The sequence below is a fragment of the Euprymna scolopes genome, chromosome 6 (assembly GCF_053919585.1).
Source record: "Euprymna scolopes isolate OS-2025 chromosome 6, ASM5391958v1, whole genome shotgun sequence".
Taxonomy (NCBI): domain Eukaryota; kingdom Metazoa; phylum Mollusca; class Cephalopoda; order Sepiida; family Sepiolidae; genus Euprymna; species Euprymna scolopes.
This window is the reverse complement of record NC_136487.1, coordinates 154,706,542-154,729,664: the sequence shown is the minus strand read 5'-3', so window position 1 is coordinate 154,729,664 and position 23,123 is coordinate 154,706,542. Positions and strand designations below refer to the sequence as shown.

The 23,123-nt window shown below is 29.0% G+C and overlaps 1 protein-coding gene across 2 annotated transcripts in view; it reads left to right on the top strand.

Annotated features, from left to right (window-relative positions):
* The window catches only part of LOC145278064 (uncharacterized), a 765,737-nt gene that overhangs the window by 269,724 nt on the left and 472,890 nt on the right, over positions 1-23,123 (top strand). For both annotated transcript variants that reach the window (XR_013868302.1, XR_013868303.1), the window contains exon 2: positions 7,481-7,591. The gene's annotated coding sequence lies outside the window, so the exon portion shown is untranslated. The remainder of the gene's footprint in view (positions 1-7,480; positions 7,592-23,123) is intronic.

The following is a 23,123-nucleotide window of genomic DNA, read 5'->3' as shown; positions in this document are numbered from 1 at the left end:
TATTCATGGGGAAAATGGGGGAAATGATTATTCAATTATATTTTCCCTTTTATTTATACTAATCCTTTTAATTTATGAGGCTCGATGTAACTATTGTCTTCTAAAATTAATAAGTGCTTTTTCTTCTGATAGGTTAAGGGCGAAATAAATTAAATAATCGACATAATAATTACTTAAACGATTCTGCACTACGAAACAGGTTCTGGCAAAAATTGTGTATGTCAAAACACACACATACACACACACACTATATATATATATATATATATATATATATATATATATATATATATATATATACCAGCAGTGGGCGGCCGGTTTTGCCTGATCATAAAAACGATATTTTAATTTGTCCAGATTTCGTATATGTTATAATCGAGTCGGGATTTCAAAAGAAAAAAAGAAAATATTTGGGTACCATCACCTAGAATCGAAACCGAAAGCAACACAGTAGTATATAAATCTGGTGACGTTACCACTGTACCAACGTGACACGCATATGAGACGATAAAAATAAACTATAAGTATTAAATACACGATTAAAACCAGCACTCCAACTTTCAACGTAGACACCAACAACCATGTCTTCTTCTCCAGCATCACGGATCCTGGATATGACCTTAAACTATATCCGATGGTGAGGCCCCAGCTTGCGGGCTTTAGGGAGTGTGGAGCCACCCTTTAATTGCCATGGCTCCCAGGTTCACTCTGACCCGGAGTGGTAGTACATGTTAGGTACCAACTATGGGTTAAATAGAAACCGACTTGAAAAAAAAAAACAAAAAAAAAACATATATATATTCTATTAAAATTTTTTTTTCAAAATCACTGGATTCGGCATTAAATAACCCGAAAAGGGTTGATATGCCGTAAAACAACCAACCAACCAACCAACCAACCAACCGATAGCAGGGGTCTACGTTCAACCTTCCAGAGGTAGAAATCTAATTACAGGACACTAAACCAGACCTATTATTCTTAAGTGAAACTGGCATTGGACTGACTTTTTTGTCTAGATGAATTCGTAATTAAACGATACTCTGACATCAAAATCTGCCCCCACCCAAGATGGCCATGGGCATGGAATATGCGCCTACATTAGAGATAGCTATCCATGTGGTAGAAACATCTCCAGCGAAGACCCTAAATTACCCTATATGTGTTTATATTTGCCCTGTATCGCCCCCCACAACAGCGGAGTTATTATCTTTAAAAGCATATCTACGAAAATTGGACACATCCTGTTTGCTCATCCTTCGGCTAATATTCACGTCTATGGAGTCTTCAATGTACACACTGTGGAATGGTTAGCCCATTCAGACAAGACATATGATGAGGGGAGGTACTGTCATGATGTCTCCATTGGTTTTGCCTTAATTCAGATTGTTCACGGATTAACCCGTGTGCCTTACACTGACTGCCAGTTTGTAAGTCTCCTCGACCTTTTTCTCCGAACTTGACCTGAGCTATTTTCATCATCCGTTCTCTCTCCACTGGGATCTTCTGACCACTCGATTGTATTAGTTGAAATAAAAACAAAATTTGATGTATCCTTAGACGTACCTTTCGTACAGTATATCGATACACTGTGGCTGACTGGGATAGCTTCCGTACATTTATATTAGGTCTACTGTATTCCATGTTTAAAAAGAATGTCTAAAAAATGTCTAAAATTATATTAGATCTACTGCATTGCATGTTTAAAAAGACCTGACAGAATGGTTAATTGTAGGTATACACTGCTTCATATATTCCAGAAAAAAGTCTAGCAAAAACCTAACAGCCTGCCATGGCTCTCTCCAGAACGAGCTGCTGTCATTGCACACAGAAATCATTTTTTCCACTGCTTTCAACGTAATAGGTGTACTGAGACTAAAGCCGCTTTCAGGACTGCCAGCAACCACTGTAAAAACGTAATAAAGAACGCGAGAGAGTCGTATGCTCAGTCCGTTAAGTCTAAAGTATCTGAACAGCGGCTTGATTCCCACCAATTTTGGCAAATAGCAAACAGGATCCTGAACAGAAACGTGTGCTCTGTCCAAACTATCATCAATGGCTCTAAGGTAATCTCGTCAGAATCAGACAAAGCCAAACTCTTTGCCAAAAAACTTTGAAGCTATTCTACCCTATGCGACAAGGCTGTCAACCTCCCTGTATTTCCTCCTGTATCAGAAAACACACTATGCAACATACAAATATATGTGCGTAGTGTTGCTAAGCTAATCAAAAACCTTGATTCCTTAAAGCAACTGGCCCTGACGGCATTCCAATTATAATGCAGAAAAAGCTTATACTAGAACTAGCTTCCATACTTATGAAGCTGTTTAAGCGTTCTCTTAAGGAGAAATGCTTCCCAGCACTCCAGAAAACCCCATAAGTATGCCCTGTATTTCACAATTCAGGCGATAGGTCATCTCTCTCTTAGTACAGACCAATAATCTCATGTGCGTCATGAGTAAGCTGCTGGAATCTGTGTTAAATAGATAAGTAGTCAACCACCTTAGTAAAAAATGACCTTCTTAGTGACATGCAATATAATTTCCTTTCTGCTAGATATACAGCAGATGTGCTAATGGCTATATCTCATAGGATAAGCGAATCTCTCGGCGGAGGCTTCCTTTCTAGAATATATCAAAGGCATTTGATAGGGTATGGCGTAAAGGTCTACACAAGATTTCCAGCTACGGTATAGCTGGAAATATCTTCTTAATTATTAAATCATTTCTCTCTGATATGTTCATAAGTGTAATGGTTGATGGGCAGAAATCAGAAGCTCACAGTATTAATGCTGGAGCTCCTCAGTAGTCCATTCTGGGTTAAACTTTCTTCCTGATCTACATCAATGATCTCCCAAATCACATTCTAAGATCATTCGTAGACATTTATGCTGACGGCACTACCATCTATGGCAACACATCAAAGGTCGTAAATGGCCAAGTTCTCTCGATTTCTCTCCTCTGATTTTGATCACGTGATACAATGGGAAAAGAGGTGGCTGATTACTTTTAATGCTTCTAAAACCAAGCTTCTATCTTTACATCATCAACGTTCTGATCCCCATCTGGCATCAACTGAAATTAATGACCCTTGTCTTGGGGAGGCCCCCACTGCTGATGCAATTTTCAATCAATAAGAGCCAGGTGCGTCCAAGGATGGAGTACTGTTACCACATCTGGGCAGGAGCTAGTAGAAGCAGCTTATCCAACCTTGACAGAGTTAAGATAGACTTCGTAATCTAGTGGAGGATGCCATTATCTCTTTCCTGCAACCCCTTTTTCCACAAATGTCTCTGCTTTATCGTTATTTTCATGGAAAGTGCTCGTCTGAGTTCCAATCTATGGTCCCACCTCGCCAAACTTTCACGAAAAACACTCATCTAGTTGAAACTACTATCAATAATTTCCCCCATTCTTTATCTGTGCCTAAACCTAAACGTCGATTCCATGAACAAAGTTTCTTTCTTAGAACTGCACGCTTGTGGAACTGTCTTCCGTTTGCCTGCTTTCCAGCTGACTACAATTTGGATGTCTTCAAGTCTAACATAAACAAATTCTTGATGAGCCGTCCCCTTAAGTAATCCAATTTACCAAATTTCCACTACTAACGATTACTACGATATTGTCCCATTGACTACTGCTAAAAACGATTAAAAATCTTGCTATATGTCTGAATACACTTTATATAAAATTTTAAATGTTTAAACCCAAAATTTACTGAGTAATTTGGTAGAGACTGCAGAGGTTATTTTTTTAAAACTTTGATCCCAATTTGGAACCCTTAACATTTATTGTTTTGGGCTCGAATGAAATGAAAAATTCGATCCATGTCCAAATTGCCTACATCTAACATTTCAAGTGTTTAGACCGCAAATTGGTGCAATAGTTTGTTACAGTTTTCAAATGGCAAATCGTTGAGCTTTGACCCTTTAACAGCCAAACTTCTGGCCGAAAACTGATTAAAAAGATTTTCTCAAATCTCAATACCCCTTATGTCAAATCTCGAATCTGTAGATTGAAAAGTGACAGAGTAGTTTGGTAGGAAAATGTACACACACAGACAGACAATTTCACTTTTGACCCAAAAAACGGTCCCCAACTCTAATTAGTAAAGTGTACACAGGGCACGTTTTTTGGGGGGGCACCCTTTATATATATATATATATATATATATATATATATATATATATATATATATATATATATACATTAATGGCATAGCCATAGATCTAGATATATAAATTGATTGATTAATATAAACATATGGCGATATATATATATATATATATATATATATATATATATATATATATATGCATATCTCAGAAATGGTAATAAAATTTTAACCATTATATTATAATTTTCAAGAAGCCTGCAAATTTTTATGTAGTTTCGTCACATTGAATCAAAGATATGAGCATTTCAATATCCAATTTTGTTACGAGAGAGAGACAGACAGACAGAGAGAGCGAGAGAGAGAGAGAGAAACAGAGAGACAGACAGACTGACAGATAGACAGAGAGACTCCATTTTTTGGCACTTTTATAAGTTTCAATTTTCAGCGACTATTGACCAGAATTGAACAAATAAAGGCTCGTTGGAAAGGTAATGATATGAATGGTGTTGTTGGTTATGTGACATTTGGCCTTACCGTCTCACATTAATAGGGTCATATGTCATCCAGTGTCTTTGCCCTTTTTACAGTCATAAAATGTTTCAATCATAGTCATTTGTTTTCCTAGTTTTGCATATGAATTACAAAACATCTGATATTTCCCCCAAATGGCTTAATGGAAGGGAGACTAAAAATTGCTGGTTTCAAATGATCTGAAATAACAGCAAATGGAGATTTGATTCAAAATATTTCTCACATGTTATATACCCTCCACTTTTCCTTTTCATACATAAAGTAAATTTCACAGTGTATAAGAATCATTTGATACTAGAAACATTCATAATCGTACTCTATGTGCAAAGGAGGAGAGATATAACATACGAGAAATATTTGCAATCAAGTTTTCCCTTGTTGTTATTTTAGATCATTTGAAACCATAGCAGCCAGTTTTAGTCTCCCTCCATTAAGGCCAGAGGTTTGGGGGAAATGTGTGTGTGTGTATATATATATATATATATATATATATATATATATATATATATATATATATATATATATTATTATTATTATTATTATTATTATTATTATTATTATTATTATTATTACATTTTCACACCAAACGAGACACATTGCCACTTTGGTGTGGGGGGCTACAATCAGGGGCAACAACTACTGGGGTACTATGTTGGGATTTGGGCAGCAAGATGTCGGTTCACGTTACACTTGAATTTCAGCATGTCAGTACAGTTGGGGAAGCAGGGACCTGGAATGGAATTCCTGAGTTTAGCGGTTCTGGGGAAGAAACTACTGGAGTAGAAAGATCTTTTACATCTAGGGATCTCTACTGTGTAGGTGTAGGATTTAGCTGCCTGCCGGGTTTGTCGAGGGTGTCTACGTCGTGGAGGCACAAGTGTCTGCAGTTCGCCAGAGCATTCACCATTAAAATATATACATACATATATATATATATATATATATATATATATATATATATATATATATATATATATAATAGCATCAGACAAGATAATAATAAAAAAGCGATAATTAGAGGGAGTTATATGCTTTTTATACCAAAGTATTTCGAAGTTAAATGCTTCTCATCTGAAGAGAGGCAAGGCGGCTAAACTGCAAACATTTCAATGCGACATCAACCACAATATCTATCCATCTATCAATTTTTCTATCTCTCTCTCTATATATATGAGACGGCGAAAATGGCGGTATTTTTATTAATATATTTCTAAATTAATTTTTGCGGGTGTCATGTGCTACTAGGTGTTGGTAGATGGAGCTGTTAGGTGAAGACAGGTGACATGTAAGCCGGCGAGAAATATCAGTCTTAGTCATGTCGCTGTATGAGTTACTTTTGGAGATATATTCTCCTATTATGAAGTTTATGTTTTTTCCTTGTCTACAAGCAGGTTCATTTTGGATAGTGCTTCTTTGCATGTTTTTCAGCTTGTAGAACACATTATCGTAGGAGTGCTTCCCGGCTGATTACAACTAGGTCGTCATCAAATCCAATTTAAAAAATTCGTTTCTTAAAACGTTCCTTTAGTAATCAAACAGAGTTTACACTATTGATTAATGCTAATACCCACTTAGTGTTCATCAACTGTCGGGTGATAACGATCTCTTCTCATCCAAACTTATCCTCAAATAATTTTTGGCCTTGACAAGTCGGGACCCAATGTTAAAAATATTATTTAACAGTTAAAGAAAAATTAGAAATTCTATGCAACCACGTGCGTTTCCCATTCGCCAACAAATGCTGACCCCCCCCCAACGCCGTTTCCATGGTCTTCTTGTCATTCGTTTCTTTCTGTCAGTGTCGTTGTCTCTTTGTCGAGGGGGTACGCAGTGACTCACAAATATAGAGAAATCAATTCCAAACACAAACACGCGAATAATAGTGTCAAAATTGCAACGTTGACATTAAACTGTGCACTTATTGTCTCTTTAGATACACGACGGTCCTTATTCATGAAATTCTTTATTTGGACAATCAACTCTAGTGTTCTGACTTCCTTACTCCTTCCACACTTCTCATCATCCCTTACAGACTCTGCCTTTTTTTAATCTCTTATGCCACTCAAAACCTGATGCAAGATTCATGCAAGATAATCCAAAAGCAGTCTGAAGCATTCCATACGTTTCCGTGTCATTTTTTTCTAAGTTTAAAACAAAATTTTATTGCATATCGTTCTTCAAAAGTATCCCCATGTCTCGATTGCATTTTTGCAATTCACCAGCTGTGATAATCAGGCTTTAGTAGGGTGCATTCCAATTCCTGCTGTAGCTGTTCATCTGAACCCGAAATCATAAAAATTGGTCAGTCATCTCATAAGATGTATAGCAATAACATATAAATTTTTAAGAAATCCTACGACAATTTTAAATGCTTGTACAAAAAAGTCTGGAAACGTATTGGAGGCAGCTCGTATATAATCTGTGAAGACCTTGTTGCCTGTTTACGTAAGATCATTTCGTTCTGCTATGAGTCTAGACTGGCCTTCAACTGTCTCCATCTGTAACTGTTGTCAACCATCAAGTACATAAGAGTATTCGTAAACTGTTCGCAACTGTCGTAAACTGTCGCAAAACGTATTATCATTTCTAACTTCTAATTTTCTGGCTGACTCTTTGTCCCAATTGCTGTTCCATATTGATTAACAATTTGAGCTTTCTTTTGTGTGCGATGGTGAATAGCTTTCTTGCTATTGTCTTTCTATTAAGTTCGCTCTCTATAAACTTTGTTTTTATGACTTTTTTGTAGTTGTTTTTAAAAATAAAACCCTTAACAGTTCAGGAGGGTGTTGATGCAAATTTTTTTATAATATTTAGAGGATTTTCTTTCTATTTTCAGCGTCCAGATCCATTAACATATTAGTCTGTAAAGGCTGATATTTAACATCCTAAAGGACATTACAAGGTGGTCATTTAAAACAAGATGGAAGGTACAGATTGAGATCAAAGGGTTAGTATCTGTTTAATCAAATTTCATGTCCTATCCTTTGCGTTGGTATGCTTGAAGCATTTTTCCTGCAAGCTTTTAAAATCCCAAATGCCAATTACCATTTTAGTTATGAATGCGCATCCGTCCAAATAACGAGGACAATCTGATCTTCCTGGAATGATGATGGATAACATGCACTGAATTGTGAAGCAGGAGTTGCGCAATTCCTAACCACCTCTCTTCTAAATCGGAACTACTTGATTCCAGTAGCTAAAAGAAGTTCAAGACGATTGAAAACAATGCTGAAATAAACGGAGAACACATACAGCACATCCGATATTCGCAAATGGTCACTCATTTAAATAGTGATCAGACTCACTGATACGTTACTTCGATGATCTAAAAACAACTGGTGTGCCAATGCGATTATGCCCGTTTTAGTTATAAGAATATATACAAAATGAAAAGTGCATTTATTTCGTCGGACACTTCTTATCTAACGCTTAACAGCATCTCGTTCAATTTTTAAAGATAGGCCCAAGTAGCACTGAAGCTGAAAAATCAGACTTCAGACTATATATGTAGTTCTATCTAAACGATCAAACTGGTATTCTGCAGCATGGTTAATGTTATCAAATAACATTGAATCAAAAACATATTTGGAAACAATGGAATTCGTATTATTTAGATAATTCGAACTCAGTAACGAATACAATACAATCTACGGTGAGAATGGGCGCAAACCTATACATCCGAGATTACAGTCTCTCAGTATACATCACCTCTATATTTGTAGTCAAAGCGAAGCGGGTGATTCCTCTAATGTTCGTCTAGTCTGCCTTCGAAAGTATTGAGGGACACTGCAGTTACCAGTAATTCCGGCAGCTGGTTTCACACGTTCACCACACGTTGGGAGAAGAAGTGTGCTCGGACAAACCCAGCTGCCCCCTTCCGATATCACTGCTTATCCAAACACAAGCAATATCCACAGGTCCTATAATCTTGTTTCGAAGGAAACATCTTGCCCCATGCAGATATTTCAAGACTTAGATGGTATCCTTTCTCATTCGTCGGAACAACATAGTTCGAAGATCCAGTTGCTTCAGCCGCTCTATGAAGATTTCGTAACCCTCCTCTGCACCGTTTCTATAGTTCCAATGTCACGTGATCATTCTGATGTGGCATATTCTAGCTTTGGACATTTCAGCCCCTTATAGAAAGACAGGAACCTAACACAATCCATGTATATAAACGAACAATGACACATGCCAACTAAATTATTAGCCGCAGATGTTGTTTGAAGATTATGAGTCTGGAAACACAGACATGAGTCAATATGTACACTAGATCTTTTTATACTTCTGTGATTGCGAAAGAAGTCGTGCCCATCATGTACTCATACGGATCCTCCCGTTTTTTATCGAGGTGTAGTATATGACAATTGTTTGGGTGGAAAATCAACTGCCACTGTTGTGACCGTTAAAGTAGATTGACAATATCCGGTTGGAATTGCGAGCAGTCTGTATTTGAGTTAGTCTTGGCGTAAATATAAGTGTCATCTGCATAGATTTTAATGCCACAGTTAACAGTTTCTGTAGTATCGTTCATGAAGATTACAAACAGAAGTCACTTCAATATTGAGCCGTGAGGAATCCCACTGATCACATTCACCCAAAAAGACTCATTGCTGTCTACTGGGTAGGAAGAGTTTAATCCAATCTAGTGCAGCACCTTCGATACCATAGCTCATGATTTTCATGATAGGAGTCAAAGGCTTTTTGAAAGTCACAGTAATGCATACCAACTCCCTCATAATATTCAAGGAATGTTGTCCACTCTTCTAGGGATTCCAACAGCTGCTATGAATCTGTCATGCAGAAATCCATGCTGGTCTTTAGTGAATAAATAATTTGTGTTCATATGTTCTTTTTTCCCGAATAATCGATTCTAGAATTTTTTACAATAAAGAGGAGAAGCTGACAGGTTTCTAATATGAAAGCAAATGACGGCTTTGATAAAAATTGGAGATACATGTGTTATCTTTCACTCGGCTGGAAGCTTTCCATCATCAAGTTATATGTTGAAATAATTGTTAAAGGCAGATTATTAGCTTCAGACAACAATTTGTAGTGATTCTGATAAATATGATGAGTATGATTTCATAGATATCATTCAATATGAGAACAATCCAAATAAAACGTTTATATTCTTATCTAATATATAAAATTATCTTGTTCACTTTTTAAGACGGTTAATGTAGTGAAAAAGCATCAGATCCAATACAAAAATTTGGAAAAATCCGAAGTTAGTTTACGTCGAAATTTCGACGTTGATTTAACTTGACAATATTGTTGGACTTGATTGGCTTTAATATGGACCCAGTAGTGACTCTCTACAATAAACTATATCGCTTCATTTTCTTTATTCATCTCTTTTAAACTTGTCTTTTTTTTTCTTTTATATGTTTTTTTTTTCATTTTCTTGTATCTACTTTTATTTTTTCTTCGATTCACTTTTCGATTGTTCGTATCTTTTGGGGGTTCATTTCTTTAATTTTAGTTTAATTCCATCTTGCTTGCATGATTTCTTTTTTCTTGGTTTCTTTCTTGCTTGCTTTAGTGTTTTCTTTCTTTTAATTTGTTTTTTTTCACCTCCTATATTTATTTTTTTCATTCGTTCATTTTTGTTCTTTTATTGTCTGTTATTAAATCACTGAGCTTTGTTTTAGTTCCTTTTTCGCTCTTTGATTCATATATAATTCAACTTGTTTCTATTTATTTCTTTATTTCTTTTTTTATTTGTTTATTTTTCAGCATTTACTATTTTCTTATTTTCACTCATTTTCTTTTTTCTTTTCCTCTTTTCTTTTCCTCTTTTCTTTTCTCTTTTCTTTTCCACTTTTCTTTTCTCTTTTCTTTTCTCTTTTCTTTTCGTCTTTTCTTTTTCCTTTTCTTTCTCCTTTTCTTTTCTCTTTTCTTTTCTTTTTCTTTTCCTCTTTACTTTTCCGCTTTTCTTTTCCTCTTTTGTTTTTCATTTCTTTTCTTTTTTCTTTCTTCTTTTCTCTTCTCTTTCCTTTTCTCTTTTCTTTTCTCTTTCCTTTTTCTTTTTTCTTTTCTTTTTTCTTTTCTTTTTCTTTTCCTCTTTTCTTTTCCTCTTTTGTTTTTTTTTCTTTTCTCTTTTCTTTTTTCTTGTCGGCTTTTCTTTCTCCTTTTCTTTTTATCTTCTTTTTACTTTTCTTTTCTTTTTTCTTTTCCTCTTTACTTTTACCTTTTCTTTTTCTTTTCTTTTTTCTTTTCTTTTCCTCTTTTTTCATCTTTTTTCTTTTCCTCTTTTCTTTTCTTCTTTTCTTCTACCTTTTCTTTTTTCTTTTCCTCTTTTATTTTCTCTTTTCTTTTCCTCTTTTCTGTTTTCTTATCTTTTTTCTTTTCTTTTCTTTTTTCTTTTACTCTTTTTCTTTTCTTTTTCTTTTACTCTTTTTCTTTTCTTTTTCTTTTCCTCGTTTCTTTTTCTCTTTTCTTTTCCTCTTTTCTTTTTTCTTTCCTTTTTTTCTTTTTCTTTTCTTTTCCTCTTTACTTTCTTCTTATTTTTTCTTTTCTTGTTTTCCTTTTTATTAATTTTCCCCTTTATTTAATTAATTTTATTTTTGCTTCTACATCTTTTAGTTACTCTTTCTTTGTTTCTTTTATTTCTTGTTTCTTCGTATTTTTTCTTTCTTTCTTTAATTCTTAGTGACTGCTTTATTTTTCATTATTCTATCTTTTAATTCACTGTTTCCTGCCTTTTTTATTTAGTTCTTCCTTTCGTTTCTTTTTTAGTTAACTCTTTCTTTTTTCATTCATTTCTTTTATTTAATTATTTATTTCCTCCATTCTTTGTATCTATTTTGTTTCTTTCAATTTTTGTTACAATTTCTTCATTGTTTCAAATTTATTTCCGCTTTTTTTTGTTATTTTCTTTCGTTTTCTACTTTTTTCATTCATTTTCACTTACTATTCATTATTCCATTCATCTATTTCTTTATTTGTATATGCATTTCCTTTTCTTTATTTTCTTCCCTTTTGTTTCATTTTTTGTTTGTATAATAAAATCATTTATGTATACCTTTCTTTTTTTTTCTTTTTTATTTATTAATTCGCTTTTAATCTTTTATTTTATCCTTTTCATTTAATTAGGATTATTTTTACATTTTTTTTAGTTACTCCTTTCTCTTTTTGTTTTATTTCTTTCTTATATTAATATTAAATTAGTCCACTTTTCTGTATTTCTTTTCTTTCTGTTTTATTTCTTTCTATCTTTCTTTTTCTTATACTAGCATGGGTGCCCGGGTGTACAGAGGTGTATGATGAGAAAAAAATGGTCAATTTTTTAAAACTTGACCACTATTATGACCCCTTAACATTTATGTATGAAATGAAGTTATTAAGTTAGATCCATGTCCAAGAAACCTATATCTAAACTTTCAAGTGTTTAAACCCAAAATTGTCGGAGGAGTTTGGTAGAGTTCTCAAAGATCAAATCGTTGAACTTTGACCCCTTAACAGCCAAATTTCTGGCCGAAAACCAATCACATAGATTTTCTCAAATCTCAGTACCCTGTATATCAAATTTTGAGTCTTTAGACTAAAAATTGATAGAGTTATTGCGTAGGGAAATGCACACACAGACAGACAGACATATAGATAGATAGATAGATAGATAGATTAACAAAAATATATACGTACACATGAATATATATGGAAACAATAGGGTGTGACATGTAAGCTTTTTACGCAAATATTATGCAAGTATAAATCATGTAAGATTATCTGCATGAATATAATTACACGTAATAGTTAACTAAAGATGATTATCCCATAAGAAAATCGAAAAAACTAATAGGGAATTAATTAAAATGAATATTTAAAAGAATATGCAAATTAACTAGATCTTTTGCAGATGAATTCAATTCCATGACCCATATATAACAAAATTGTATTTTCCTTTTAAATAAATGGAAAAGAGGGTTTTTAATATGAATATCGATACACACAAAAGAAAACCGAATTTATAGGAATAATAGATAGATAGATAGATTACTCCACCTTTTTTTATTTATTTCCCTCTGTATTTCATTCTTCCTTCTATTATATAATTTCTTATTTTTAATAATTTATGCCATTTTTTTTATATAATTCTCTATTTCCCTCGCTCGTTTTAATTTCGTTTTCATTTCCTTCAATTTTAACAATTTCTTCGATTTTATTTTTATTTCCATTCTTTCTTTCATTCATTTTTAGTTTATTCACATCTTTTATTGAATTCTTTATTTTTATTTCTTCGAATAGTTTATTTCTCATTTTATTTTTTCGTTACTCCTTCTTCTGATTCATTTCCTACTTTTTTTTAAATCTTTTTTTTTTAATTTTCATTTCTTCTACTTATTTATTTATTTATTCTTTCTTTTTATTTTTCTCATTTATTTCCTTCAATTTTTTAGTTCAATTTTTATGCTCGTTCCTCTTCTATTTTATTTATTTATTTTTATTTTCTTACTTTTTTATTTATTCATATTTTTCGTTTATTTAATTTCTTTTTCCTTGTTTCGTATTTTTTCTCTTACTTTTATTCTTTCATTTTTATTTATTTCTTCATTTTCTTCTTTTTTATATCTTTATTGTTTTCATTTTTAGTTACTTTCATTTTATTATTTATTGTTCCATTCGTGTGGCTTAATTTTGTTTTCTGGTTACTTTATTTAATATATTATTTACTTCATTCTTGGTTCACCTTTTTGATGTTTATTTTCTTTCATTTATTAATTTTCCTTTTTTTTACTTTATGATTCCCCCGTTTTTAAATTTATTGCACATTCTTTTCATTCCTTAATTCCAACTTCCATATTTTATATATTTCAATGTTTATTTTTGTATTTCATCCGCTATTTTCGTTATTAATTCTCCACTTATTTTATTGTTGTCTGTCTTTATTTCTATTTTATTATTAATTTCCTAGTTACTTTAACTGTTTTTATTCTTTATTTCTATTCTATTATTAATTTCGTACTTACTTTCACAGTTTTATATTTTTTTATTTCTATTTTCGTTATTAATTCTCCACTTATTTTATTGTTGTCTGTCTTTATTTCTATTTTATTATTAATTTCCTAGTTACTTTAACTGTTTTTATTCTTTATTTCTATTCTATTATTAATTTCGTACTTACTTTCACAGTTTTATATTTTTTCATTTCTATTTTCGTTATTAATTCTCCACTTATTTTATTGTTGTCTGTCTTTATTTCTATTTTATTATTAATTTCCTAGTTACTTTAACTGTTTTTATTCTTTATTTCTATTTTATTATTAATTTCCTACTTACTCTCACTGTTTTTATTTTTATTTCTATTTTATTATCAATTTCCTACATATTTTCACTGTTTTTATTCTTTATTTTTATTCTATTATTAATTTCCTACTTACTCTCACTGTTTTTATTTTTATTTCTATTTTATTATTAATTTCCTACATATTTTCACTGTTTTTATTCTTTATTTTTATTCTATTATTAATTTCCTACTTACTCTCACTGTTTTTATTTTTATTTCTATTTTATTATTAATTTCCTACATATTTTCACTGTTTTTATTCTTTATTTCTATTCTATTATTAATTTCCTACTTACTCTCACTGTTTTTATTTTTATTTCAATTTTATTATTAATTTCCTACTTATTTTCACTGTTTTTATTCTTTATTTCTATTCTATTATTAATTTCCTACTTACTCTCACTGTTTTTATTTTTATTTCTATTTTATTATTAATTTCCTACATATTTTCACTGTTTTTATTCTTTATTTCTATTCTATTATTAATTTCCTACTTACTCTCACTGTTTTTATTTTTATTTCTTTTTTATTATTAATTTCCTACTTATTTTCACTGTTTTTATTCTTTATTTCTATTCTATTATTAATTTCTTACTTATTTTCACAGTTTTATATTTTTACTTTCTATTTTATTATTAATTTCCTCCATACTTTCACTGTTTTATATTTTTTATTTCTATTTTATTATAAAGTTCCTAGTTACTTTAACTGTTTTTATTCTTTATTTTTATATTGTTATTAACTTACTACGTTACTTTTTTAAATCTTTTTTTATTCAATTTTCACCCCAAACAAGGCACAACGCCACTTTGAAGCAGGGGGCTACTATTAGAGACCTAATTAGCGGGGTCATTATGAAGGGAGATGAGTAGAAAGATGTGTGTTAACATTACACTTGAACTTCTGCATATCATTGCAGTTGGTAAAGCAGAATCCCGGAAGGGAGTTCCAAAGACCCGCAGTTCTGGGGAAGAAACTATTGGAGTAAAAGGCTTTCTTGCACCTAGGGATCTCTACTGTAAAGGGATGAGACTTAGTAGCTTGTCGGGTTTGTCGGGGGTAGTTACGTCGGGGAGGTACAAGTGTTTGCAGTTCGTCAGAGAATTCACCATTAAAGTATTTGTAGAACAGGCAGAGGGATGCAACATCTCGTCGATGGGACCGAGGCTGAAGCCTAGATGACAGTTCAGGACCTATCAGGTTGGCGACTCTCTTTTGAACCCTGTCCAGGAGCGCGAGACAAGCAGCAGATGCACCAGCCCAGATGTGACAACAGTACTCCATACATGGGCGAATGGTTGCCTTATAGAGGTATAGGATATTGTCAGGCGTAAGTAGTTTTCTAGCACGGTAGAGGGAGCCAACCTTCCTTGCAGCAGCCTTGGCAATGCTCTCAATGTATCTATTCCAGTTCATATTCCCTGTAAACGTTAGGCCGAGGAGTTTAAAAGAAGTACTTTCAGGCAATATGTTCTTGGCCATTACTATTGGTGGCAGAGAAGGTTTCTTGTAGTTATTGAAGGAAACAAGCTTACTCTTAGCAGCATTGAATGTGACCAACCATTTTTGTCCCCATTCCACTACGGATTGGAGGTCATCCTCTAGTGTTTCTGCCATTTTCTTGGATATGTGTTCATTTGTTTTCCCCTCATATCTGTTATAGAGAGTGGTGTCATCGGCAAATATACCCATCTCCGAAACAATTTTATCAGGGAGGTCATTTATGAATATCAGGAATAATAGAGGTCCAAGGATAGACCCCTCAGGTACTCCCGCATTTATGTCATATTGTTTGGATGTACGGCCGTCGAGGACAACTTTGCTTTTTCTATTACTTAAGAAGGATTTAATTACATTATGAATTCTTCCAGTGATTTCATATGATCTAATTTTCCTTAGAAGACCATCGTGCCATACCCTGTCAAAAGCCTTAGATATATCAAGGGCCATCGCTCTACCCTCCCCTGTTTTATCCAATGAACGGTATATACGTTCAGAAACTACAGTTAAGATATCTGCTTTTGAACGGGCTTGCCTGAATCCATATTGTTTGTCAGTCAGGAGTTTAGCAGCTGTTAGGTGCTGGACTAGGGCTTGATTAACTAAAGATTCAAATATTTTAGCGAAAAGCGGGAGGAGGCTAATGAGGCGATAATTTAGTGGGTCAGTTCTTTCACCAGAATTCTTGAAGACTGGTACCACAGAGGCGGTTTTCCAGCAGTCGGGAAAACAAGATTCGTTAAGGCATTTATTGTAAAGTTTGGACAGAACGTTACTATTTTAGTTTTATACGTACTCTCATTAGTTCATGTTTTTCTCATTTCTATTTTAACTAGCATGGGTGCCCGGCGTTGCCCGGGTGTCTGGAGGTGTATGCTGAGTAAAACAACAAAAAAACGGTAAATTATTTTAACTTTGACCCTATTATGACCCCTTAACATTTATTGTTTTGGGCTCAAATCGAGTTATTAAGTTAGATCCATGTCCAAGGAACCTCTATCTAAAATTTCAAGTGTTTAGACCGAAAATGGTCGGAGGAGTTTTGTAGAGTTCTCAAAGGTCAAATCGTTGAACTTTGACCCCTTAACAGCCAAATTACTTGTCGAAAACTGATCACATAGATTTTCCCAAATCTCAGTACCCTGTATATCAAATTTCGAGTCTGTAGACTTAAAATTGGCAGAGTTATTGCGTGGGGAAATGTACACAGACACACAGACAGACAGACAGACAGACAGACAGACACGTTCACATTTATAGATATATAGATTAATTTTCTTCGATTATTTTATATTCTTCATTTTTATTTTTTATTTTCTACTTACTTTCATCGTCTTAATTCTTATTTCCTATTTATTAATTACCTATTACCTTTCATTGCTTTATCCGTATTAATATTTTATTAATTTCCTATTTATTAATTACCTATTACCTTTCATTGCTTTATCCTTATTAATATTTTATTAATTTCCTATTTATTAATTACCTATTACCTTACATTGCTTTATCCTTATTAATATTTTATTAATTTCCTATTTATTAATTACCTATTACCTTTCATTGCTTTATCCTTATTAATATTTTATTAATTTCCTATTTATTTTCATCGTTTTATATTCTTTATTTCTATTTTAAATTTTTTCTTATTATGACTTGAATTAATTTCATACGTCATTGTTTATTATTACTTATTACCCACATTTTATTCTTTAATTTCATTATTTCTTTTTATGGACTTTCTTTTTTTTTTAAATTTATTTCCTACATGTTCAACTTATAATTTAATTTCACAATTATTTTTTCTTTTGATTTTTATTTATTTCATTCGTCCGTTGGTTCTCTTTCTTACTAAATCATTTTTTTTAATTGTTTCCGAAATTTTTATTGAGACATTTTTACTGGATGAATAATTTCTTTTATCCTTTATTTCCTTCTGTTTTTTTTATTTCTCCTTCGGTTTCTGTTTTATTTCCCTCTGTTTATTAATTTCTCCATTTCTGTTACATTTATTTCTCCGTTTATTTTTATGTTTTCCATTTACTTCGTTTGGCCTTGCTCATAACTTTATCATTATTTCTGTTATTCTTTAGTATATGTCATTTTTATATTTTCTTTTCTTTTTTAAATTTTCACATTGTTTACATTATTTCTCTTTCTTATATTTTATTTTTATGTTTTATTTTTATGTTTTTATTTTTATGTTTTATTTTTTTATGTTTTATTTTTGTGTTTTACTTTGTTTTTTTATGCTTTTTTATGTTTTTATTTTTATGTTTTATTTTTTTGTTTTATTTTTTATTTTTTTGTTTTATTTTTATGCTTTATTTTATGCTTTATTTTTATGTTTTATTTTTATGTTTTTATTTTTATGTTCTATGTTTTTGTTTTATATTTATGTTTTATTTTTTGTTTTATTTTTGTGTTTTATTTTATGTTTTATTTTTATGTTTTATTTTATGCTTTATTTTTATGTTTTATTTTTATGTTTTTATTTTATTTTTTATGTTTATGTTTTATTTTTATGTTTTATTTTTATTTTTTATTTTATGTTTATTTTTTTGTTTTATTTTTGTGTTTTATTTTTATGTTTTATTTTATGTTTTATTGTATTTTTTTATTTTTATGTTTTATTTTTATGTTTTATTTTTATGTTTTATTTTTATGTTTCATTCTTATGTTTTATTTTAATTTTTATTTTTATGTTTCTTGTGTTTTATTTTTATGTTTTTTATGTTTTATTTTTATATTTTATGTTTATGTTTTATTTTTATGTTTTATTTCAATTTTTATTTTTTGTTTTATTTTATATTTTATTTTTATGCTTTATTTTTATGTTTTATTTTTATGTTTTGTTTTTGTATTTTATTTTTATGTTTTTCATGTTATTTTCTATGTTTTATTTTTATGTTATTTTTATATTATTTTCTATGTTATATTTATATGCCTCATTTTATGTTTTATTGTTATGTTTAATTCAATGTTTTATTTTTATGTTTCATGTTTATTTTTTATTTTTATGTTTTTGCTTTTATGTTTTATTGTATGTTTTATTTTTATGTTTTATTTTTATGTTTTATTTTTATGTTATTTTTTTATGTTTTATTTTTTGTTTTTTTTGTTTTTTATTTTTATGTTTTATTTTTATGTTTTATTTTTATGTTTTATTTTATATTTTATTTTTATATTTTATTTTTATGTTTTATTTTATGTTTTATTTTATTTTATATTTTTGTGTTTTATTTTTTTATTTTATTTTTATGTTATTTTTTATGTTTTATTGTATGTTTTATTTTTGTGTTTTTGTTTTTTATTTTATATTATATTTTATGTTTTATTTTTATGCTTCATTTTATGTTTTATTTAATGTTTTATTCAATTTTTTATGTTTGTGTTTTATTTTTGTGTTATATTTTTATGTTTTATTTTTATGTTTTATTTTTATGTTTCATTTCCTACATTTTTGTAATTGCCTCATTTCTTTTATATTATTTCTCTCTTTTTCTATTTGTTTTCATTTGTATGTTTTATTTACTTCTTTTTTAACTATCTCACTTTTTTACATTATTTCTCTCTTTCTTGTCATGCCTTTTTAATGTTATATTTTGTTATTTATTTAATTTCCACCTTTTTTTCACATTTATTTCTCTCTTTCTTGTTATGCCTTTTTAATGTTATATTTTCTTATTTATTTCATTTCCTCATTTTTTTCACATTTATTTCTCTCTTTCTTGTTATGCCTTTTTAATGTTATATTTACTTGTTTATTTTTTTTCCTCATTTTTTTCACATTTATTTCTCTCTTTCTTGTTATGCCTTTTTAATGTTATATTTTCTTATTTATTTAATTTCCTCCTTTTTTTACATTTATTTCTCTCTTTCTTGTTACCCTTTTTAATGTTATATTTACTTGTTTATTAAATTTCCTCATTTTTTTCACATTTATTTCTCTCTTTCTAGTTACCCCTTTTTAATGTTATATTTACTTATTTAATTAATTTCTTCAAAAGTTTACATTTATTTCTCTCTTTCTTATTATGCCTTTTTAATGTTATATTTATTATTTATTTAATCTCCTACTTTTTTCACATTTATTTCTCTTTTTCTTGTTATGCCTTTTTATGTTATATTTACTTATTTATTTAATTCCCTCTTTTTTTTACATTTATTTCTCTCTTTCTTGTTATGCCTTTTTAATGTTATATTTACTTGTTTATTTAATTTCCTCATTTTTTTTCACATTTATTTCTCTTTTTCTAGTTACCCTTTTTTATGTTATATTTACTTATTTATTTAATTTCCTCATTTTTTATATTTATTTCTCTCTTTCTTGTTTTGCCTGTTTTATGTTAGATTTACTTGTTTATTTAATTTCCTCATTTTTTTCACATTTATTTCTCTCTTTCTAGTTACTCCTTTTTAATGTTATATTTACTTATTTAATTAATTTCTTCAAAATTTTACATTTATTTCTCTCTTTCTTGTTTTGCCTGTTTTATGTTATATTTACTTGTTTATTTAATTTCCTCATTTTTTTTCACATTTATTTCTCTCTTTCTAGTTTCCCCTTTTTAATATTATATTTATTTAATAAATTTCTCCAAAATTTTACATTTATTTCTCTCTTTCTTGTTATGCCTTTTTAATGTTATATTTACGTATTTATTTAATTTCCTCTTTTTAAAATTTATTTCTCTCTTTCTTGTTATGTCTTTTTATGTTATATTTACTTGTTTATTTAATTTCGTCCTTTTTTTACATTTATTTCTCTTTTTCTTGTTATGCCTTTTTAATGTTATATTTACTTATTTATTTTATTTCCACATTTTTAAAATTCATTTTTCTCTTTCTTGTTATGCATTTTTAATGTTATATTTACTTATTTATTTAATTTCCTTACTTTGTATTACATTTATTTCTCTCTTTCTTGTTATGCCTTTTTAATGTTATATGTACTTTTTTATTTAATTTCCTTCTTTTTTTTACATTTATTTCTCTCTTTCTTGTTATGCCTTTTTATGTTATATTTACTTGTTTATTTAATTTCCTCACTTTGTATTACATTTATTTCTCTCTTTCTTGTTATGCCTTTTTAATGTTATATTTACGTATTTATTTAATTTCCACATTTTTTAAATTTATTTCTCTCTTTCTTGTTATGCCTTTTTAATGTTATATTTACTTATTTATTAAATTTCCTCCTTTTTTACATTTATTTCTCTCTTTCTTGTTATGCCTTTTTAATGTTATATTTACTTTTTATTTAATTTCCTCATTTTTTTCACATTTATTTCTCTCTTTCTTGTTATGTCTTTTTAATGTTATATTTACTTATTTATTTAAGTTCCTCCTTTTTTACATTTATTTCTCTCTGTCTTGTTTTGCCTTTTTAATGTTATATTGTCTTATTTATTTAATTTCCTCATTTTTTTCACATTTATTTCTCTCTTTCTTGTTATGCCTTTTTAATGTTATATTTACTTGTTTATTTAATTTCCTCATTTTTGTCACATTTATTTCTCTCTTTCTTGTTACCCTTTTTATGTTATATTTACTTATTTATTTAATTTCCTCATTTTTATATTTATTTCTCTCTTTCTTGTTATGCCTTTTTAATGTTATATTTTCTTATTTATTTAATTTCCACCTTTTTTACATTTATTTCTCTTTTTCTTGTTATACCTTTTTAATGTTATATGTACTTGTTTATTTAATTTCCTCATTTTTTTTCACATTTATTTCTCTCATTCTAGTTACCCTTTTTTATGTTATATTTACTTATTTATTTAATTTCCTAATTTTTTATATTTATTTCTCTCTTTCTTGTTTTGCCTGTTTAATGTTATATTTACTTGTTTATTTAATTTTCCTCATTTTTTCACATTTATTACTCTCTTTCTAGTTTCCCCTTTTTAATATTATATTTATTTAATTAATTTCTTCAAAATTTTACATTTATTTCTCTCTTTCTTGTTATGCCTTTTTAATGTTATATTTATTATTTATTTAATTTCCTCCTTTTTCACATTTATTTCTCTCTGTCTTGTTATGCCTTTTTAATGTTATATTTACTTATTTATTTAATTTCCTTCTTTTTTGCATTTATTTCTTCCTTCTTGTTATGCTTTTTAATGTTATATTTACTTATTTATTTAATTTCCTCCTTTTTTACATTTATGTCTCTCTTTCCTGTCATGCCTTTTTATGTTATATTTACTTGTTTATTTAATTTCCTCCTTTTTTTACATTTATTTCTCTCTTACTTGTTACACCTTTTTAATGTTATATTTACGTATTTATTTAATTTCCTCTTTTTTACATTTATTTCTCTCTTTCTTATTATGTCTTTTTATGTTATATTTACTTGTTTATTTAATTTCCTCCTTTTTTACATTTATTTCTCTTTTTCTTGTTATGCCTTTTTAATGTTATATGTACTTATTTATTTAATTTCCACATTTTTAAAATTCATTTTTCTCTTTCTTGTTATGCCTTTTTAATGTTATATTTACTTGTATATTTTTTGTCCTCATTTTTTTCACATTTATTTCTCTCTTTCTAGTTACCGTTTTTTATGTTATATTTACTTATTTATTTAATTTCCTCATTTTTCATATTTATTTCTCTCTTTCTTGTTATGCCTTTTTAATGTTATATTTTCTTATTTATTTAATTTCCACCTTTTTTTACATTTATTTCTCTCTTTCTTGTTATGCCTTTTTAATGTTATATTTTCTTGTTTATTTAATTTCCTAATTTTTTTCACATTTATTTATCTCTTTCTAGTTACCCTTTTTTATGTTATATTTTCTTATTTATTTAATTTCCACCTTTTTTTACATTTATTTCTCTTTTTCTTGTTATGCCTTTTTAATGTTATATTTACTTGTTTATTTAATTTCCTCATTTTTTTCACATTTATTTATCTCTTTCTAGTTACCCTTTTTTATGTTATATTTACTTATTTATTTAATTTCCTCATTTTTTATATTTATTTCTCTCTTTCTTGTTTTGCCTGTTTAATGTTATATTTACTTGTTTATTTAATTTTCCTCATTTTTTTCACATTTATTTCTCTCTTTCTAGTTTCCCCTTTTTAATATTATATTTATTTAATTAATTTCTTCAAAATTTTACATTTATTTCTCTCTTTCTTGTTATGCCTTTTTAATGTTATATTTACTTATTTATTAAATTTCCTCCTTTTGCACATTTATTTCTCTTTTTCTTGTTATGCCTTTTTAATGTTATATTTACTTATTTATTTAATTTCCTTCTTTTTTGCATTTATTTCTCTCCTTCGTGTTATGCTTTTTAATGTTATATTTACTTATTTATTTAATTTCCTCCTTTTTTACATTTATGTCTCTCTTTCCTGTCATGCCTTTTTATGTTATATTTACTTGTTTATTTAATTTCCTCCTTTTTTTACATTTATTTCTCTCTTTCTTGTTACGCCTTTTTAATGTTATATTTACGTATTTATTTAATTTCCTCTGTTTTACATTTATTTCTCTCTTTCTTGTTATGTCTTTTTATGTTATATTTACTTTTTTATTTAATTTCGCCTTTTTTTACATTTATTTCTCTTTTTTTTGTTATGCCTTTTTAATGTTATATTTACTTATTTATTTAATTTCCACATTTTTAAAATTCATTTCTCTCTTTCTTGTTATGCCTTTTTAATGTTATA